This window comes from Anser brachyrhynchus (assembly GCF_964034855.1).
Source record: "Anser brachyrhynchus genome assembly, chromosome: 5".
Lineage (NCBI taxonomy): Eukaryota > Metazoa > Chordata > Aves > Anseriformes > Anatidae > Anser > Anser brachyrhynchus.
In genome coordinates, this window is record NC_137699.1 from 34,391,297 (window position 1) to 34,399,133 (window position 7,837).

Consider the following 7,837-nt stretch of genomic DNA (forward strand, 5'->3'; position numbering starts at 1 on the left):
ATCACAATGCGAGTTGTGGGGTACCAGGAATCTAGTGATTCCCTGGGGAGAGGAGCAATTCTTAAGGTGTTTTTTTTTTGTTGTTTTTTTTTTTAAACCAGCCAGTTTACAGATACTGGGTACCAGTTTGCCAGTGTGCCAGTGCAATTAGTTACTGCCTCCCTAGGAAAAGCATTGTACAAAGGCAGGCAGGCACGTCACACACTGACTCCGTACAATGCTTCCAGCAAGATTTAAGATAAGGAGCTAATACATTATGTGTAGAGTGAATATTTTGTTAAGGTTTACAACTTACACAATTTTACTGCAGTCTTACAAATGTTGTGGTTTGGAGACAATCCAACAAAGGTAGAAGGAACATACGAAGGAAGACGGCGGGTGGGTAACTCAGGAGATACCGAGGAGCAGTCATGGCTGGCTTCATCCAGTTTGGGGTTGTGCTGCAGCCGAAAGGCCGGTCCTGCTGCACGTGATGCCCCGTGCACCCGCTCTGGCAGCTGTGTGGCTGAGCTGGTCTCCCTCTTTGCCCCATGACTGCGAAAGTAAGGGAAGGGCGAGGAAGGCTTGACAGGGAGAGGAGAGGACTGTCCCTCTCAGTTGCATCAGCTGATGTTGCTGGGCTGCCAGGCAAAACTGCTGGGGCTTGATGGAAACGGTAACTGGAGCGTGAGTCCTGATTGCTGCTGATAACCTAGTTGTTAAGTGACTCTCTGTGCGTGCGCATGCACGTGTGTCTTCATGCTTTTCTTTCGTAACTCCATTTCCACTCTTGTAAGCAAATATTTATTTTCAAAGGTCTGGTTTGAAACACTCCGCCTGGTGTTACAGGTGCTGGGGACATGGGAGGTTTTGGGGATGCCTTTGGGGATGATTTATTCATCACAGACTTAACTGTTCTTGGAATGACCCACTGTTTTCTCCCACACAGAAGCCATCCCAGGAGCAACGCACACCCTGAGGTCCCCCAAAATACAGCAGGAGTTGGCACCAGCAAGACTGATTCACCAGCAGACATCATTCCTGTTCTAGCTAACAAGGTAGGTAAAAAATGGAAATGGCAGCAGCACAGCCTCCTAGCAGAGGTGCAGAGCTTCTGCCTCATTGCAGTCAGATAAACCCTGTCTGCCTAAAGCATGGCAGAGCTGGAGCGCTCGGCTGTGCTGTTCCACGGCCGCAGGCTCTTAGCAGTCACAGTGGCTCCCCAGCCATGAGGGGGCACTTCTGGAAAGCCCAGAGGACGGGGAGGGGATGGGAAGCGGGAGGCGAATAGGTTACAAAAAAACGTTTGCTGGCACATTGGGAAAATTGTGTTGGGTCTGCTGTTGGCCTTGAAAGGGATGGAAGCTTCGAGAAAAATGACCCTTAACCAGACCCCACAGCAAGCCAGGGCACAGTTGCTGCATCTGTCTCCCACAGGGCAGTCGATAAACTTCTTAGCCATTAGTCATAGGTTGATAAAAGACAGATGTTCAGCCCTGGGAAGCGGTTTATAAAGAGGACAGTCAAGGTTTGCTGTGTCCAGTGCCATACTGAGCTGCAGGAAAGGGGGAAGCTTATAAGGAGCAGTGGAGAGCCACAGAGCAGTGCGGGGACTGGAGTGTGCCTTGTGTCACACAGCATTTCATCTGGTAAATGAGGTCGTGTTCAGTGATGAGCCTGAAGCAGAAAGGCTGGGAACCAGGGAAAGCAGGCAGCAGGTTGCATCTGGGTGACTGGCAGACATTCTTGTAGGAAAGAAGCACAGCTGGGATGATGGGGAATGTAACTTCTTTAGGGAACAGAAAACTGCACACCAGCAGATCTCAGTACCTAGTTGTGAAACCTTGGATAGAGCAAAGGCCAAAAAAGACTCCCAGAGGGAGCGAGAGAGGAACATATTCTCTGAACCCAAGAGGGGTGGGAATCCGTCAGCCTCTCTGACAGAAAAACAAATCAGCCTGCCACAGGGAAGGAGAGTACTTTGTGAGTCTGTTACCCCTCAGATCACATAGGAGCAGGTGGCCTTTAGGGTTTGTAGCTGCTTCCTCATTGCTCAAGTTCTTCCTAGGTCACGGTTTCATGAAATCTTTCTCTTTCAGCTTCCTCTGTGTTCTCCACTGCAGGTGTCTCCAACTCCGACACCAGCCCTGAGCTCAGCCTTCGGTGCCTCGGCAGGCAGTCTGTGTGCGGAGGACAGATTTATGATACTGTTTGCTGCTTTTGGAGCAAAGTTGCTGGAGAGGCAGATCCATTACAACGTGTGGCACTCAACGACTGACTTTGGAGCTGGGGTTTACAGTGCAGACGATGTGTCAGTGGCTGGAGAAGTCTTCCTGCCTGTGGCAGCAGGAACCTAGGGACACCAGACAGTGCCTCTCAGTTGCTTCTTCTTTTCTGCCTTCAATGGCAATGTGGGGACTGAGCTGCTGTGCCACTGTGTCCTCAAGCAGAACATCAGGACCCAGGTGCCAACATCTCCATGATGCCAAGTGCCACTGCCCCAACGAAGGCACTGCCACCATGATTGATGGTTGATGTGGAGTCATGTTGCTGCCCCAGCCACCTCTGTGCTGGAGCTCACGTATTTCTTTGACCCCCGCTACCTGCACACCTTTGTCCGCAGCACGCTGCAGGCTCTGGGACCTTCCAGGTGAGCAGCAAGGCCACGCAGCAGCACTGTGTCTCACCTGGGTGCTCTGCGGGAGGAGAGGGCTCCCCAGGCCGTTCGCAGGCAGGGGGACATCGGCCTGGCCAGACTGGCAGCTCCAGGGGAATGGCGCTCCCCAGCTGTTCAGCAGGAGCACAGCAGAGACCTTTATTTCACAGCCAGCCTGGCTTTGCCTCAGTTTGCAGGGTGTGAGGCAGTTACTTGCTTCCTTGGGCTGCTCACCAGTCTTCAACATCTGCAGCAGCTGAAACTTCAGAAACACTGGTGGCAGCACAAGGCCTAAAGCCTTGGCTGTCCTCTCAGACAACTCAAGAGGCCCAGGCAGCAGCCATCAAAGGAGCTGGTTTCATTCACAGACCCTGAAGTCACAAGAAGTCCAACTCCTTGAAGAAAAGGTACCGTCTTTGAGAATTATAGTTTGTGTTGGTCTTGGGAGGACTAGCTTAGCTGCCAGCCTGCAGGCCTGGGACAGCCCACATGGGAGTTAAGAAACAGTGCTTTCTGTGGTTTTGAGCATCTTTACTGAAGCACTTTAATGCTGGAATTACATAAGCTGAAAAACCAAGTGACCTGGGGGTGGAGGAAGAAGGGAGGTGGAGAAGGGGGAAGATGGTGGTACTACAGTGAGGGAAATGCCTCCTTTTTCACACCAGAACAATGAGCCTCTTCTGGAGTTTCTGAGTTGCCTGGCCACTGCCTCCTTTCAGGGGCAGTCCACAGCACAGGCACTGATTTGCTTGAGGACAGAGCTGGAAGGGCTGTCCTATTACACGTGACCTTTCTGACTTTTCCAGTGGGCATGTAACCTCCATGCTCCCTGCAGATCACCTCACTCACCAGTTTTCTGAACTGAACCCCTCCAGTACAGGGACTAGTTGCTTGCAGGCCCCACAAGAGTGGGAAGCATGCCTAAAGCAGAAGACAGTGACCCAAAGCAGGCAATGCTAAAAAAAACAGTGTAAGCAAGGAAAAATAAGAAAGCTGCTGCTTTACTATAAAACAGTTTTGAAAATATACGATTCCCACAGAATATAAGCACCACTGTGAAATGGGATTTGGGTGGAGAAGTGAGTAGGTAGCAGTGTTTTGGCTCCGCAGGTGGCCACAATGTGTAGGGAGGATGCAGGGCCCTGAGTGCAACAAACACACTGGGTTGTGGATGCAGCATTCCTCAGGAACTGTGCGGCACCTGTGTGGCCCTGAGGAGGATTTGAGAGAAAGGGCTAGCACGATCACAGCTGGGGACAGGGACCGTTCCAGTGTCAGCCTCCTGCTGAAAGCAGGAACAATAGACTCAGGAAGTCAAAGGGGAAGAATACAGGACCTGGAAGATTTCCAGCTGATAGGATAGAAGGGAAACACGGGGAGGAAGGGATCACAGGATCTATAAATAGCCAGACCCAGTGAAAGCGCTGAGACTGAAGAGGAGAGATTATGGGCCTCTGCACCTCCTGGAGGAGAGGTGCTGACCCACCACGCTGCTTCTGGAGAAAGGACATCTCAAGCTGCAGCTGTAATTACATCAAACTGCGGGACTGACAGCAAACCGTGAACCTGTGCAAGGAGGGTTACTAGACGAGGGAAAGCAGGATGAGACGGCCAGTAAAACGGATGTGTTCAAAGCAACTGAGAAGGTGACTGGGCCTAAAGTTTGGGTTTGGAAAGTTCACTGCAGCCATGCTATTGAGTCAAGATACCCCTAGAAAAAAACAGCCGGTCTTTTAGAGCTACCCCATTCCCTACCCTCACCCCCACTTTCCTTTCAGCAAGAATTTATTCATCTTGTCCAGAAACATCCTCTCATATTCATCTGTTTGCTCTTCTTAGGTAGGTTGATAAACAGATTGACTCCCTTGTAGCCCCTGAGCTTTCCAGCTCCTTGTAGCCTGGAAGTGGGTGGCAGTGCAACGCTTGGTTGCAGTTTTTATTTTTTTTTTTTTTAAATGGATATTTTCCAACCTTATTTCCATAGGTGAAGCTGGGGTTCGTGGCCCTGGCCTTGTCTCAGGTTCAGCCCCATGACCAGCACGGAGTGTCCCTGCAGCCAGCCGCTGTGCAGTTACCTAGGAGCAACTACCCAACGGTCTGAGTGGTGTTCAGGCCCATTTTACCTCCACCACCAGCCTTCCTCACAAGCAGAGGGGAATTTTGCAGACTGTTGCCCATGAGCAAAACCCTAGCAGATCTAGAAATGAGACTGAAGCAGCCCCAGTTGTGCAGTTTGTGCACAGCCTGAACTTCAGTCAAGGAGAACATGCCTGAAATAGCAGAGCTGAGCACCCCACAGCTGCAGCTGTGGACTAGGTCTGCAAGCAGGGCAGGAGCAAAGGGCATCCAGAAGAATCCAGGGCATCCACAATGGTTTTTAACAGCTCTGGGGGGTCCCGGTGCATGATTGACATCTACGCACACCTGCTTCAGTGCTTTGTGCCAAGCAAACCAGCCACAATGACACAGGGAATGGGGAAGTGGAAATGGAAAGTAAACTGAAGCACCAACGGCCCCAGGCTCCACACAGGGCTGTGGAAATGCCACCAAGAGTTAGATGCTAACCACAACTCTCAGCTGCCACCACAGAGCACAGCTGGCTTGGGGGCTCTACAGGGTCCAAGACCCAAATTCTGCCTACAGGGCAGAAATGTTATTAATGGGTTGAGCAAGCTCAGCTTCTGCTTTGGGGAAATGGGTGTGATCTGCCATAGAGAATCCTTAACTTCCTCTTCCTAGAAAAATTCATCATCATCATAAAAGCCAAGCTTTGCATGATGCTTTAGAAATACTTTCCCAGGAAGATGTCAGAACTAAATTAATTATCTGCCAACCACAGTTGTACAAGCTTTTCACAAGGAATGGCTTTATTAAAAACAACAACTAGATAATGTTTTCATCGTGTTGTCCATCAGCCACAGGCACATCTGTATGTTTTTACAGAAGCTCTGTGGGAAGCAGAGGCTTTGCTGACCCGAAGTTGAGGCACAGCTATTAGGTCATATGTGCAACTAACTCTCTGTTCACACAGAACCTTTGGCATGGTATGGATAACAAGTTTCAACTAGAGCCTCTGCGGTTAAAAAGAAACCTCAGTTTTCCATAGAAGTAAGTCTCCAGGCAAATATTACATTAGTTTAAGACCATTAGATGTTCCCCACCCCTCCATGAGGTTCTTTATTACACAGGCTCTCTTTTTACTACTCCATTTGGTTTTGGGTATCCATACCAAAATTTATGAGGTACACTCCAGCTGAGCAATTCTTTATTCTCGTTGCATTTTCCCCTGTCTATTACTTCAGCTTTTGGCAGGAATTTCTGATGTGCAAACATTCTTTAGAGGACACGTTCACATAAACTGCGGCATGTCACTATTTCTGGAAACCTTCAAGCAGCCCCCTATGATCAGGTCACGGTGTTTTCCTAGGACAAACAAGTCTGTTCAGACTTTGTCCCGTGGAATTTCAGGTTGTTTGTACTGTAACCAGGGGTCCTGTCCGCTGGCCCTTTCTGTCCTCACAGCAGGTTCTGGCCACACCTACCTCCACCCCTAATTATAACCTGATCAGAACTTTGGGGGAGAATAGAAGTCAAGCTTCTTGTCCTTCCTACTTCCCTCTTAAATGTTTGTTTTGACCCTACTTGAAAGGCTAGTATTAGTCCTTGAAAGTAGCCAAGCTAACAAGGTAAATTTCTGTATTTAACACAAAGCAGGTTTTTAATCCTTCTCTCTTTTTGTCTCATCTCAGGCCTGGCAGGCATGCTTTCTTTACATTCATGTATATTAGAACAAAGCAGACAGCAAAAAAATATTCAGGTGAGGGAGGGGGGGTGTCAGCAACTGGCCCACATGCTATTACTGTGTAACACACCTGATATTTTACCTGGGCACAGTACTGAAAGAGGAGACTGCAAATCCAAATGCTTATACAATGACATCTCGAGTTATGGATCTTTGTCCATGACGCTATATTTCAGCCCATCCAAGGTGCTGTAAAAGTTAATTTTTGCTCTTGCTGGCAATCAGGAAACAAGCTTTGTGACACTTTTCAATTTCCCCTAAGTTAATGGTGTTTGAATCTGTCCATCCCCACCTTCTTGAGTCCACAATTGTTAAAAATCCTTTTTGGTTCACTATCTGCTAACATTCTGCAGTCATTTATTCCTAAGTGCTCACCTATGACTTCAAACTTCCTTCTTTGTATCATCCCTTTCCCAAACAGCTTTGCAGCAACTAGCACCAATGTGAGTGGCAGAGGCTTTTTTTTCCTGAGTCTGAGTGAACCAAGTTCCTCCGGTGCTAACCCAGAACAAGTTCACTGCAGAAAGCTCCTACAAGCTCACAATGCGTCTCAGCAACAGCTTCAAACAGATGCAATAAGTAGCTAGTTCTATGGTATAAAACTCAAAAGACTAAAATGTTCACTTTTCTTTCTGCTTTCCCTCAAGCTTTTGGGCTTATACTGTATTGGACCATGTCTATCAGTCATATACCTTTGATAAATGCTCATGTCTGAATACACAAAGCACTAAGATCTGGACCCTACTTTGTTTCAGTGGCCTCAGAGGCTTTGAAGGGCAGAAAGGCAGGACAGAGGTTTGAGAGGTCTTCCCTGCTGAATGGCACTTAACTAGACATATGTACACCTGAAACAGATTCAGGACCAGAAGAAAGCTAGCCCCACTATGCTACCAGACAGTGCTGTTCACAGCTTGGTAACAGGAACAGCTACACCATGCAAGATAGAGGCCTTTCTTCTGTCCTTAAGTTGTGTTATCATGTATTCCTGGTGTTATCCCAGTAAATCAGAGGGCAGTGGGAGGAGAAATCCAGGCTTTTGAAGTTATATTACTTTATCAGCTGCCTTACCACAGGAGTCAACACGCCTGCAGGTAAAGGACACTGGAGATTTGTGAAAGATTTGAGAGGATAAACAGATTTCTGCCTCAGCTCAGCTAAGCAAAAAAAGAGGAAGCAATACTACAAGTTCCCTATAGCCCTGCACATCCAGAGTTCCTTAAACAGGAAGCCTGGGGGCAGGGCAGACCCCACCACACTATGGGTGCACATGTGTTGAAGCCCAGGAAGTCTTTGTTGTGAGGAGTTGGACATGTCATGCATCTCCCTTCACCAAGTGCAAGTCAGGAGGATCTGTTCCCTTCTGCACTTTTACATTCCTATAGTGCTCACAGTCAGAGAAG

The 7,837-nt window shown here is 48.5% G+C and overlaps 1 protein-coding gene across 3 annotated transcripts in view; it reads left to right on the top strand.

The window, feature by feature from the left end:
* The window catches only part of CSTPP1 (centriolar satellite-associated tubulin polyglutamylase complex regulator 1), a 116,484-nt gene that overhangs the window by 93,361 nt on the left and 15,286 nt on the right, over positions 1 to 7,837 (top strand). Inside the window, exons 10-12 of one of the 3 annotated variants that reach the window (XR_013952102.1) lie at positions 929 to 1,037; positions 2,103 to 3,042; positions 4,620 to 7,448. The gene's annotated coding sequence lies outside the window, so the exon portion shown is untranslated. Of the gene's footprint in view, positions 1 to 928; positions 1,038 to 2,078; positions 3,043 to 4,619; positions 7,449 to 7,837 lie in introns of those variants that run through there. The other 2 variants (XR_013952100.1, XR_013952101.1) reach the window with 2 other exon arrangements.